Raw genomic sequence first — 14,053 nt, forward strand, 5'->3', positions numbered from 1 at the left:
AGAATTCTTAAGGCTTGCAGCTTGAACAGCATTAATTTGCCTGGCTTCACATTTTTTGCCGTTGAGTACCCGTTGTAATGCGATTGCTCAGCTTCAGAGCTAATCGAATTTGAGCTGCAGCTTGGGGACACGTGAAGTGTTGTGTTAGTGAATGGCCTAAAGGTGAGACATGAAGTGGATTCGGGCTGCAGGAATGCTGCTGGGCTCTCCCAGGCAAAGTTTTAACCAGTGGTTCTCTGGTAGTTTGAGTGATGACTCAGCAGGAGGCCTGTAAAATCTCTAACGGGACAACAGCCTGCTTTATCAAGAGTGTTTTCCAGTTCAGATACCATGGCAATAGTTTTCTGTTAATCAATGGCTACAAAAGTATTTTTTCTAAAGCTGGTATAAAAATGACTGTCTTCTCAGAAGTGAGAAGGAGTGAGAGAGTTCTTAAATAAATCTGCCTAACTCAACCTAAAGGTTGTTTGTGGGAATGGAAAGGGGTAATGTCATCCTGTTGGTGATTATTTTTTAAACAAACGGTTTTCTTTCTAGGAAGGTGCTTCAGCTAATGTCCCATGCAGCACAGATAGCTGGACAGTTTCTTCTCTATACTGGAACATAGATGTTGCAGCTGATGGGTGAATACGACGAAGACGGCACGTGCACGAGATCAAGGCGGGAGTAGTGAGCACAGCTGCACTTCGGATGTCGGATCCTTTTGCTTAAAGACATTCTCTTGCCCAGTTTTGATTGTAATTACAGCAGGGGGGGATATCTACTGATGGGAACTAACTTTTTTTTCCTATTTGGGAATGCTTGCAGGCCTTAGTAATAAAATAAGTGTGTGGTGTTCACAGGCTCTTAACACAGAGGAAAAATGGGTGCCTAATGTCTGTGAATTCAGCAAAAGGAGGGAGAGCAATTTTTTTGCCCCAGTAACTCAAAATGGAGAATAAGTTTACCTGGAAACTTGCATGCTTTGTAACCAGTGGAATTTCTTGCACCGATCAAAACATAGTTGGATTGGTTTTTCATGGCTATCTGAGTGGCCTTCAGAAGAGACTGAGGTGGGGGACGTGGACACTGTGGGTTTTCCTTGTTTTTAATCCTTAACAGTGCTGGTATTAGTGCCCGACTCACATAGAGATACAAAAGGGTGAAGTGTACTGCTTTGCTCCTGCTAACAATGGAACTACACAATACAACTGAGTCCTGGTTCGGTGACTGCCTGCTCTCATGAAGTCTAATTGGAGAAAGTGCAGCTACTAAGCAGAAGCTTAAAATTTAGCCTTACTTTCCTTAAAACAATGGAAAATGTTTCCTTTTAACTACTTGTATTTTCCTTCAAATCTACAGAAAGTTCAGATTTGTTCAGCTCATACCAACTGAAGAATCGGATTTATTTCTTTAATGGGTCTGGTATTCAGTTCTGCCTGAAGTAATGAATTATTTGCTATGGTTTCCTGAGTCTGGCTTACAGGCAACCTGCTGAAGCTTCCTTCAAGATTTGAACCTTCACTTCTGTAGTGTTTACTGTTCAGTTACAAGATGATGCTACATCCCAAGATGTACTTGAGGTGCATGTAGATGCTGGATTTTGATGTTCCTGTGGTCAGGGAGAGCAGCAGGACACTATCTAGTCTTGTGTAACGTATATATATGCTTTAAACTGGTTATTCATGATTTTTAGTCTCCCAAGTCAAGCTGTATTAAAGGGCAAAGTTTTTAATCCTTAGGTAGAATTCTCGGTAGTATTCTGTTCAGTTTAGAGAACTGTTAGTAGGACCAACTTCCAGGAAGGTTTTCCTAAACAGCATAGGAGACTGGAAAACAAACCATGTTAGGTATCTTGTGTCAAAATTCAAACTCCCGTTGCTGAAGGAAAAAAGCCCAACTTTGGTTGCTCATAGGTGTTGCTCTTGAGGTTTTCATTTGCTTGCTTGTGAAAAATTTTAGCAAGTTGTTATATTCTCGCTTAAGACTGAAAGCTGTTAAGGAAACAACAAATACAGGTAAATGTGTCTGACCTGACAGTAGGTGCCACCTAGGAAGAGAAGCTCTGATGACAAAACCCAAACAAGCAGGGCAGGGGAAAAAAAAGCAGTGGGAGCAAGAGGAAAAAGACCAGCGTAGGCCCCACAGTGCTTGGATACCTATCTCAGCAGACATGCCATTAACTGTGTGCATCAGCTGCACTAATCAATTGTAGGAAAACTTGCTCTGCTAAAAGAGCATCAGTTGGACTGAAAAGACCAAGCATCATGGTTGATGAGATCTCTTCTCATCTGTCAACTGGGTCTGTTCACTTAAATGTCACTAATGTAGGAATATTGATCTCACTTTTGTCTGCAAATTTCACCTTTATATGCTTATTTTTTACCTTCACTTTATGGAAGTGACTTAGCCATCTTTGAGCTGCATCTTTCAAATCACTGTTATGATAAAAAGCAGCCTAAATCCAAATGTTGAAGGAACTGATGGATGTAAGTTCAGCAGGTCTCTGCACACGTTTCTTCAGTAATGGTATTCTGAATAAGTTGACCACTAAGAAAAAGCGTGGATTTTCCTGGTTTCTATTGTTTCCCATCTACTTCTGAGTATTTGCTGGAGGAGCGGGGTGGGCACACTGCTCCAGACAAGAGGAGGACTCATTCTTTCTTAATTTCTCGTGGGGAAGAAAGCCTATAGCTTGCAGAACTGTCAGTTTCCCTTCAGAAGAAAGTATTAAACTGTTCTGTGAGTAATAAGAGAGGTTATATTAAAATGGAAGCTTTATATTTAATCTGTGTTGGTTTTGACACACACCCACTCCCAAATGATTGTTGCCGTAACGGTTGGCCAAAGTCTTTCTGCCCCTTTCAAGGAACTGTGTTTAACTGATAGAGTGCAAGGACATGTCAAGAATTCTTTTAGTTTTTAAGCACCACTTTTTCTCTCAAAACAAGCACATCTCTTGAAAGCAAACTATGTAATGCTGCTAAGAATATTTTTGTTGCTAATGATGGGAGAAGCAACAGTAAACCCAGCTAACTTGCACAGTTCAGTATTGTGTTGTGTGAATTGCCTCTTCAACATCTGTAATACAAAAACTTTTGCAGGTCTGAGCTGTGTAGGTCTCAAAACTGCATTCTGTAGTTTTCAGTGGCTCTGTCTAAAACTTTAACTTGGTAACAGTTAAACAGTTAAAATGTTAACAGCCGCTGCTTTGACAGCTTAAGGCTTAAAACTTCAGCTGCTGCAGGTCCTGTGAGCTGTGAAGTCTCCACCTCAGAGCATCTCCCTCTAATTCAAAATGCAAACAACTGAACAAAGTAACTCAGCTCTGATGTTTTCATTATGGGAGACACAACATGGAAGTTGTGTCTGAAATTGTTCCGTTGCTTCCAGCTCTGTGTTTTGCCACAGGCCTAGGGAATGAGATTTGCTGCTGTAGCAGCTTCTTTACAGAGATAAAGTTTTGGCTTAGAGTCAAACTGAAGTAGTTTGTCATTTTCTGAGTTGGAAGTGGTTCGATTTTTGCTTTTTTTACAGACTGCTTAGGAGGCATAGCTTTTACTTCACCTGTGTGTGCTACACAGCAAAGAATAACTTCAGCATTATCTGCCTCTCAGAAAGTTATATACATTTCCTGTACAATATCTAGCAACAGACAAAAAGAAGCACAGGCTCTTAACTGCAGGTATGTAGTTAAGAAGCTTGCTATTCTGCTTGGCGTTTTTAGCGTTAATTTTTCTCTCCATAAACTCAGTTAACCTGCACTTGTTACTGTTGCAGTCAAGGCTGGCAGCAGTGGTTTGTTGAAGGTGTGAAACATATTTAGCCCTTTTGCTTGCACTGGCCCCTTTTGCCTGTTGTTCTGCGTGACTTAGTAGCAACGCTCCAAGGCATACTCTAGTTACCAAAAAGGGAATTTTCACTGAAGTACTCGATCTTGTTGACTTAGGCACTGTTCATGTTCTGCAGGCAAAAAAAAAGTTGCTCTCTTTGTGACTAGAATGAAGAATCCAGTAGCTTTTTTGTGTATGTGATTTATCATTACTTCATTTCCTTCCTTTCATAAGGAAGTTGTTGCTTCATTGCACCTCCCTATTCTTTCAGGAGAGAAATAATTACAAGCTCTTCTGTCCACGGGGAGGGAGAAAGGCAAGGTCTAAATTCCTGAAACCATTTGGAATATGGTCTAGGAAACATCCTAAATTGCCTTCCTACAGAAAAGTAGGTCAGAAAAGAAAGAAAAATAGGATTTTGATCTGTAAGGGTTTTTCCTGAGTAGAGAGGTAGGTGTACACAACTTAGGAAATGTTGGTGATTCTGAACATGAACTGTGAAGATAACTACATATTATCACATTTAACTGACCAGAATTACAACTCTAAATCATTTCAGCATACATCTTCCTGAGATAGCACTGGAACTAAAGACACAAGCTTCTTTAATTAAAAACAAAGTTTTAAACCAAAGTACAAGGTGTATGTTGATGACTCAAGTTTTACTGGAAGTATTAATATCATTAACATACCACTTCAGTTATGTATCAGTAAATACTCTTGTGGAGTTTAGAATTTATCACTGCTTTCTCTGCCCTGTGTTGTCATATATGCAGTTAAGATGTTTATGAACATGAGGATTGCCGTTTTGCTGAAGGGAAAAGGTAGTATTTCACCACTTCACAGTTTTCAAGCTCAGTAGTCTAACTATGAAAATGGAGGTGGGTTAGGAATGTGTATTAGTGATGGCAATGTTTTCTGATGTGTGGTGCCAATTTTAAGGAACGATGTCCATGAATAAAAACCAAATGGTAGCTTTGCACGTTGTCTCTGTTAATTTCCAGAATAACTTCTTCCTGATATGATAATGAATGTGAATGGATCTATGGTCTTGCACAGACAGTTTCCAAATGCTGGACTTTGGCAGTGAAGTAACTAGATACTGTTTTGCAGCTCTTAACTCTTTACTGCTGACTCATTTTCTGGCATCAAACTGTGCAAACTACGTTTCCTTTCATACAAAAGGAATGCCTTCCTCCATCTTTTACCAAAGCTTCAAAAGACTACAAACTACTGAGTACAGGAGATAGAAGGCAGGGGCAATCTCTGGTTTTTGCTAAATACTGTAAGAATCAAAGACCTATTTATAATGCCTGATGATAACTCCTTACAGTTCTTTACCCACAGATACATTAGTACACATTTTATTGCAGGGAAATATGAATTTAGTTTAGTGAAATCTTAGGTTTGTGTAGCTCAAGATTAACTTAGTCTTTGTCAGGAATAATGTGTGTGTGATCACTCTAGTGCACTTCTATCTAGTAAGTACATGCTGTACTCAGCTGAAGGAGTTTTTCAGAGCTTGACTCCTGAGCAGTTCCCCTCTTACAACCAAACCAAGATCTGATTTCTTGCTGGTGAAATGCACCAAATGCTACTGCATTGGGTTTAGGGGCAAGGTGTTGACAGTGGGAGGTGGAGAGGTGCTGTGGGTGGCAGCCTCTGCATCATAGAGACCTGCTTCCAGCTGGCTCCAAAATCCACCCACCACTGCTCAAATTTGAACCCTTCAGCCAAGCTGGTGGTGCCTGTGTGGAAATGTGTTTAAGGAAGAGTAAAAAATGTGCAGCGCCTGTGAGAGAAGACTGAGAAACGTGAGAGAAACAGCCCTGTAGAAACCAAGGTCAGAAAAGGAGGAGGAGCAGGTACTCCAGATGCTGGAACAGAGCATCCTTTGCAGGCCACTTAGGACCTTGTGTCACAGCAGGTGGACTTGCCTTGAAGGAAACTGCAGGCTGTGGAGAGTGCACGAATGAGTAGTATCACTGCAAGAGAAAAGCCCATGCAGGAACAAGCTTTCTGGCAGGCCCTGTGGCCCAGGGGGAACCCACATTGGAGCAATTACTGAAGTACCATATCCTGTGGGAAGGGCTCACACAGGAGCAAAGGAAAACGCTGGGAAGGAAGGAGTAGCAAAGAGGATGTGTTGCGGAGTGACCACAACTCCATTCTGCTGCTCTGCTTGGGGCCAGGGAAAGGATGTAGAAGAGCTGGTAATGAAGGAGTGCTTTGGAAGAAGAGGCCAGGGAGGGGGGGGTGTGCAGTGAGGGGAAGGTGGTTTTAGTTTTCTCTTTGTTTCTCACCATTCTGCTTTACTTTTAAATGGACGATAAATTAAAGTGACCTTCCCTATGTTGAGTTTGTTTTGTTGATGTTGGTAACAGGTGAGTGATTTCTCTGTCTTTATCTTGACCCACAGGCTTTTTCATCTTAATTTATTCCTATGTCCCGTTGAGGAAACCAAGTGAGAGATTGGTTTGAGGGGCTTCTGGCAGCCAGCCAGGGTTAACCCTCCACAAGCACAAAACATTATAGGTAAAAATAAGAAAAACTCAAACTCAAACAATAAATAATCTTCTTTAAGTATAAGGACCACTGATTGATGATTGAGATAAACAAACAGAAGTTTACAGTATACTGTATTTCATACCTGAAAAACTAAAGTGCAAATGGTGTCACTTAAGTGATTCCTGTAACAAATGTCATTACTTGAGGAGCTCCTGCAGCTGGAGCTTCCTTACCCGCACGCGAAAGTCACCCAGAAAAGATGCCTATAATAGTTGCAGAATATTGTCCTAATCTGCTCCTGACTCACTACGTGCTTGTGCTTTCCAAATAAAAATCAGTATCTTATAGAGTAGCTGCTGTGTTTTCAGAGGCTTTTAACAATAAACTCATTTTATCTGAAATCAGAAATTACAAAAGAGTTGCTGCAAATAGCTAGTTATTCCAGTCTCCCAGAAAAGGTATTTCATCCTTGAGTGAGATGATCACGCTGGTGTTCTTCATCATTATAAGCATTTTCTGCAAACTTGATCAAGATTAGAATTTCATCTAGAAAAGTACAGCTTCTAATAGTTTCAGTGCTGTGACCTCTGGATTCAGTAACTAATTCTCTCAGTTCCTCTTACTCTTATCTGGCCCTGACATGGCGCTGTGCTTAGTTTTCAGAAGAGTTGTGATCAATAAAAACAAGGCTCTGTCAGGGGAGTTGTCCTGACACAGGACACGCTGACACAGGAACAGATGCATCTGAGTGGGAACTACAAGTCGTCAGGTCTAGTGTTCTCTGTTGGGGGCAACTGGTGAGAGCAGTGGTGGGGGGGGGTGGTGTGTGTGTGGTGGTTTGGCCCAACCAGCCCAGCAGCAGCACGACAGTCTCTTGCTCGGTGCCCACATCCACCCCCACCCTCGTTAGGATGGCAGAGGCCCCAGCGAAATGGCAGTAAAAAGATCACCAAGGTTGTTGTGGATGGAGACAAGGGCAGGGAGGGATCGCTGCCAGTGACGGTCCTGAGCAAAACAGACTCCAGTGCTTGACCGAGAGAGGAGAGTAGGAACACTTATTCTACAGGAAAAACGAAGGTGGGAGCTCTCCTCATTCGTGTGCAGTCAGTCTGCTCAGCCCAGACTCAAATAAAGGCTGCCGTGGGACCCCTCTACAGGAGTAGGATGGACACCTTGTGACTGGGTTTGTGATGCCAGCTTTGACGTGAACAAGCCATTCTTCAAAGCTGGCCATGGTCAGGGAATCACGGAATCACAGAATGGTGGGGTTGGAAGGGACCTGCAGAGATCATCTAGTCCAACCCCCCTGCTAAAGCAGGTCCATCTCTGTCAGGAACGTGTCCATAGAGGTTCAGAGAGCTCCAAGGAAGGAGCCTCCACACCCTCCCTGGGCAGCCTGGGCCAGGGCTCCCTCACCTCACAGGGAAACATTGTTTTCCTTACATTTCAATGGAACTTTTGTTGTTCCAGCTTCTTTCCATGACCTCTTGTCCTGACACTGCCTACACCAGAAAAAAAGGAAAGCCCAGCCTCCTGACACCCACCATGTAGACGTTTGTAACTATCAATGAGATCCCCCCTCAGTCCCCTCCAGACTAAAGAGCCCCAGATCAGAAGAAAGCCCCCAGCCACAGCTCTCCTACTCCTCTAGAGAGGTCCCAGGGGAGCCTGTCAGCCAGCAAAGTGCTCCCTTGCCAGCTCCTGTGATGTGGGAGCTGTGACAGAATCACAGAGTGGTAGGAGCTGGAAGGGACCTCTAGAGATCATCTAGGCAAGCCCTCTGCTAAAGCTCCCAACTAGATCAGGTCACACGGGAAGGTGTCCAGGCCGGGCCTGAGAACCTGCAGAGCAGGAGCGTCCACAGGCTCCTGGGGCAGCCTGTGCCAGGGCTCCCTCAGCCTTCCTCTAAAGAGGCTTTTCCTTCGGTGAGACTACTTGTGTTCAGCTCTTGTCCATCAGCCCTGGTGCTCTCCCTGGGCACTCCCATCCCGCCCCATCCCCTTGCCATGCAACTGTCAAAGTGCCAAAGTGCCGAGCTGCCGGCTTCAGGCTTCTTCCCTAGGGCGTGTCCCCCCCTGGCCCAACCAGATCGCAAAGGACACCCAGCCCAGGGCTGCATCATGGGCTCGTCTTTATTGCAGGAGCCGTGGCGGCCGGGAGGCTCAGGCCCAGCGGCCGCGCGGCGGATCAGAGCCGGCCGGGCTCAGCCACGGCGGCGGCCGCGCGTCCCGCGGCGGCGGCTGCGCGTCCCGCGGCGGCGGCGGCTCCTCACGGGCCGCGGGTGCCTGGGCTGCCCGGCCCTGCGGGCTCTCTTGGCTCGGCGTGGGCCCCGGGAGCGGTGGCTCCTGCTGCGGCTCCTGCTGCGGCTCCTGCTGCGCGCTCTGCGGCTCCGGGCCCGGGCCATGCTGCCGCTGCCCGAGCGTGCTGCTCAGCCGCTGCCCGCACTGCCGGCTCCCTGCCCCCGGCCCGCTTTTATAGGGCTGCTGGGGCCGGGCCCTTTGTGACAGCGCCACCTTCTCTGGCCCATCCACGCTCTCGGGCACCTTCTCTCAGCACTGACGTCACCAGGGCTGCACCCGCCGCGCTGCGCGTGGGCTCCAGCGCAACGATGGTGCTGACCACAGGGCATCCTACAGGGACCGCAGGGAAAAAACACCACGACACAGCAACAGAAAGGATTGTGCAGGGCACCCGTCTTTTCTTTCTAAGCTGCTCAGGCCAGACTGAAAAAGCCCAGATGCAGCCAAGAGAGATTCAGGGGACCGGGTGGACACTGAGGGACACGAGGGGATGCTCCTGGTGAGTGCTGGAGCCGCCCCAACCACGGGCTTTAAACATTCCCCAGGGAGCTCAGTGACCAGGATGGGCAAACAGAGCCTGGGCATCAGCCAGGGCCTGGCACAGCAGCTTGTGCGGCAGGCGGCACAGGCAGGGCGAGCAGGGAGGACGGGCAGGCAACGATTTCAGTCCAGCATCTGACACCGTCTCCCACAGCATCCTGGCCACAAAACTGAGACAGTGTGGGCTGGATGATCAGGTGGTGAGGTGGGTTGTGAACTGGTTGAAGGGAAGAAGGCAGAGAGTGGTGATCAGCAGGTCAGGATCTAGTTGGAGGCCTGTGACTCCCGCAGGGGTCGGTGCTGGGACCAGTACTGTTCAGTCTCTTCATTAATGACCTTGCTGAGGGAACAGAGGCACTGTCAGCAAGTTTGCTGACGATACTAAACTAGGGGCAGTAGCTGCCAGCCCAGAGGCTGTGCTGCCATTCAAGCAGACCTGGACAGGCTGGAGGGTTGGGCAGAGAAAAATCTCATGAAGTTCAACAAGGGCAAGTGTAGAGTCTGGCATCTGGGCAAGAACAACCCCATGTACCAGTACAGGTTGGGGAATGAACTCGGAGAGAAGTGTAGGGGAAAGGGTGCTGAGGGTGCCAGTGGGCATCAGGATGAGCATGAGCCAGCAATGGGCCCTCGTGGCCAAGAATTCCAATGGCATGTTGGGGTGGATTAGAAGGGCTGTGGGCAGTAGTTGGAGAGAGGTTCTGCTCCCCCTCTCCTCTGCCCTTGTGAGACCACATCTGGAATATTGTATCTGCTCTGGGCCCCTCAGTTCCAGAAGGACAGGGAGCTGCTGGAGAGAGTTCAGCACAGGGCCACAGAGATGATGAAGGGAGTAGAGCATCTCCCTTGTGACGAAAGGCTGAGGGAGCTGGGTGTCTTCAGCTTGGAGGAGAGGAGACTGAGAGGTGACCACAGGAATGTTTACAAATCCATCAAGGGTGAGTGTCAGGAGGATGGAGCCAGGCTGTGCTCAGTGATGACCAACGATAGGACAAGGGGCAATGGCTACAAACCGGAAGAGAAGAGGTTCCAAAGAGACACAAGGAAACGCTTCTTCCCTGTTGAGGTGAGGGAGCACTGGAAGGGGATGCCCAGATGGGCTGTGGAGGCTCCTTCTCTGGAGACATTCCAAACCCACCTGTGTAACCTACTCTAGTTAGTCCTGCTCTGGCAAGGGAGTTGGACTGGATGAGCTTTCGAGGTCCCTTCCGACCCTTAAGATTCCGTGTAACTACAAATAAGTGTGAGGCACTGGTGGCAAGGGCCTTGGATGAGCAAGCTCCAGAAAGCGAAACCCCAGCAAACAATTCACCATCAGCTGCTCCACCAGCAACAGGTAATGGGCACCGTAGAAAGAAGCGACGGGTGCTCATGATGGGTGACTCATTACTAAGAGGCATTGGGTGGTGGTTTAGCCCAGGGTCCACCAAGTCATAAAATCACTGCCCGTCCCAAACTGGACAGGAGAGAGAGAGAGAGAGATAACAAATGGCTTGTGAGTTCAGATAAGGATGGAGAGATCACTCAGCAATGAGCATCACAGGCAGAACAGAAACAACTTGGGGAGAAAAAGGTGTGATTTATTAAAGGAACAATAAGAGCAGGGAGGTGAGAAATAAAACCATCTTAAAAAAACCTCCTGCCACCCCTCCTCTTCCCAGGACTCTCCTTCCTTCCCCCCCCAGCAGCGCAGGGGATGGGGAGTGGGAGTTGGGGTCAGTTCATTATAGATGCACTTTGATGCTGCTGCTTCTCAGGGGGAGGCCTCCTGACACTTGCCACTGCTGCACTGTGGGCTCCCTCCCACGGGAGACAGTCCCTCCCCAACTGCTCCAGCGTGGCTCCTTGCCGTGGGCTGCAGCTCCTCCCCAACTGCTCCAGCCTGGGGCCTGCCACAGGGGCAGCTCCTCACTCCCTGCCCCAGCGAGGGTCACGCATCAGGAGAGCAGTCCTTCAGGGACAGACTGCTCCAGCCTGGATCCATCACAGGCTCACAAGTCCTGACAGCAAACAGGCTGTGTCGTGGTGTCTTTTCCCTGCGGTCCCTGTAGGATGCCCTGTGGTCAGCACCATCGTTGCGCTGGAGCCCACGCGCAGCGCGGCGGGTGCAGCCCTGGTGACGTCAGTGCTGAGAGAAGGTGCCCGAGAGCGTGGATGGGCCAGAGAAGGTGGCGCTGTCACAAAGGGCCCGGCCCCAGCAGCCCTATAAAAGCGGGCCGGGGGCAGGGAGCCAGCAGTGCGGGCAGCGGCTGAGCAGCACGCTCGGGCAGCGGCAGCATGGCCCGGGCCCGGAGCCGCAGAGCGCGCAGCAGGAGCCGCAGCAGGAGCCGCCGCTCCCGGGGCCCACGCCGAGCCAAGAGAGCCCGCAGGGCCGGGCAGCCCAGGCGCCCGCGGCCCGTGAGGAGCCGCCGCCGCCGCGGGACGCGCAGCCGCCGCCGCGGGACGCGCGGCCGCCGCCGTGGCTGAGCCCGGCCGGCTCTGATCCGCCGTGCGGCCGCTGGGCCTGAGCCTCCCGGCCGCCACGGCTCCTGCAATAAAGACGAGCCCATGACGCAGCCCTGGGCTGGGTGTCCTTGGTGCTGGGGCTGGGCCAGGGGGGGACACGCCCTAGGGAAGAAGCCTGAAGCCGGCAGCTCGGCACTTTGGCACTTTGACAGTTGCATGGCAAGGGGATGGGGCGGGATGGGAGTGCCCAGGGAGAGCCCCAGGGCTGATGGACAAGAGCTGCAACACAAGTAGTCTCACCGAAGGAAAAGCCTCTTTAGAGGAAGGCTGAGGGAGCCCTGGCACAGGCTGCCCCAGGAGCCTGTGGAGGCTCCTGCTCTGCAGGTTCTCAGGCCCGGCCTGGACACCTTCCCGTGTGACCTGATCTAGTTGGGAGCTTTAGCAGAGGGCTTGCCTAGATGATCTCTAGAGGTCCCTTCCAGCTCCTACCACTCTGTGATTCTGTCACAGCTCCCACATCACAGGAGCTGGCAAGGGAGCACTTTGCTGGCTGACAGGCTCCCCTGGGACCTCTCTAGAGGAGTAGGAGAGCTGTGGCTGGGGGCTTTCTTCTGATCTGGGGCTCTTTAGTCTGGAGGGGACTGAGGGGGGATCTCATTGATAGTTACAAACGTCTACATGGTGGGTGTCAGGAGGCTGGGCTTTCCCTTTTTCCTGGTGTAGGCAGTGTCAGGACAAGAGGTCATGGAAAGAAGCTGGAACAACAAAAGTTCCATTGAAATGTAAGGAAAACTATGTTTCCCTGTGAGGTGAGGGAGCCCTGGCCCAGGCTGCCCAGGGAGGGTGTGGAGGCTCCTTCCTTGGAGCTCTCTGAACCTCTATGGACACGTTCCTGACAGAGATGGACCTGCTTTAGCAGGGGGGTTGGACTAGATGATCTCTGCAGGTCCCTTCCAACCCCACCATTCTGTGATTCCGTGATTCCCTGACCATGGCCAGCTTTGAAGAATGGCTTGTTCACGTCAAAGCTGGCATCACAAACCCAGTCACAAGGTGTCCATCCTACTCCTGTAGAGGGGTCCCACGGCAGCCTTTATTTGAGTCTGGGCTGAGCAGACTGACTGCACACGAATGAGGAGAGCTCCCACCTTCGTTTTTCCTGTAGAATAAGCGTTCCTACTCTCCTCTCTCGGTCAAGCACTGGAGTCTGTTTTGCTCAGGACCGTCACTGGCAGCGAGCCCTCCCTGCCCTTGTCTCCATCCACAACAACCTTGGTGATCTTTTTACTGCCATTTCGCTGGGGCCTCTGCCATCCTAACGAGGGTGGGGGTGGATGTGGGCACCGAGCAAGAGACTGTCGTGCTGCTGCTGGGCTGGTTGGGCCAAACCACCACACACACACACCCCCCCTACTGCTCTCACCAGTTGCCCCCAACAGAGAACACTAAACCTGAGGACTTGTAGTTCCCACTCAGATGCTCTGGCATTCGGACCTCCATCTGTGCCTAGAGCAGAGAGATCCCTTGCCCTAGAAAGCACTTGGATGTACAGGTATTGGGAAAGCAGGACAGGCTGTGGTGATCAGCTGCAAGGCAAGGCCACAGAAGTGGACTGATCAGCCCCCTGTGTACGTGTGACCTGCTTCTTTCAACCCCTTTTCTCTCTGTTTTCCCACCTCTGCTCCTCCAGAAACCACCTGATCTCACCCTTTGCCTTGGTTTGGTCCTTTCCTACACATCCCATGGCAAGATCCGCGAGGCAGCAGCAGCCATCCTGAGTTGCCACGGCCATGCTGGTGTAATAAATAATACAGAGTGTGTATTGATCATAATATAGAGTGTGTATTGATCATAATATAGAGTGTTTATTGATCATAATAAATATAGTATTTAAAATAATAAGAGTTTAAGAAAAATATGTGTTAGGTGTGACAAACTTAATATGGAGTGTTTTAGAGAGATAAGTGTTTTAGAGAGAGATAAGGTCAGCTCTCAGTTCTGTTTGTTTATAGATATCTAGGGGTGGACCGTGAAAATGGGCTATGGGGACACTGTGATAGTGCTTAAAAATAAGTAATCGAGAGGGAACAGGAGTACTGCTGGACCCCAAAAATGCCCAAATTAGGAATACCGGGACATCCGATCTACAGCAAATGCAGAGGAATACGGACCAAATTGGGAATATCAGGACATCCCATCTACAGCAAATGCAGAGGAAAAAGAACTTTAAATCCTAAGGATGACCAATGAAGATCTCCGACGTAAAAGCTGGACATTTCGGAACCCAATCATGGACTATGTTCAGGCGTGTGGACAGCATTGAAATCTTATATAAGGCGGGAAATAGAAGGCCAAAGTGTGCCGTGGCGGAACTACTGTGTTTCCCCGGTCACCCAGCGCTGTTTTGCTCATTTGCCGCTTGCTAAATGTCTTTATTTTATGTTAAAC

Source organism: Colius striatus, chromosome 17 (assembly GCF_028858725.1).
Source record: "Colius striatus isolate bColStr4 chromosome 17, bColStr4.1.hap1, whole genome shotgun sequence".
NCBI classification, from domain to species: domain Eukaryota; kingdom Metazoa; phylum Chordata; class Aves; order Coliiformes; family Coliidae; genus Colius; species Colius striatus.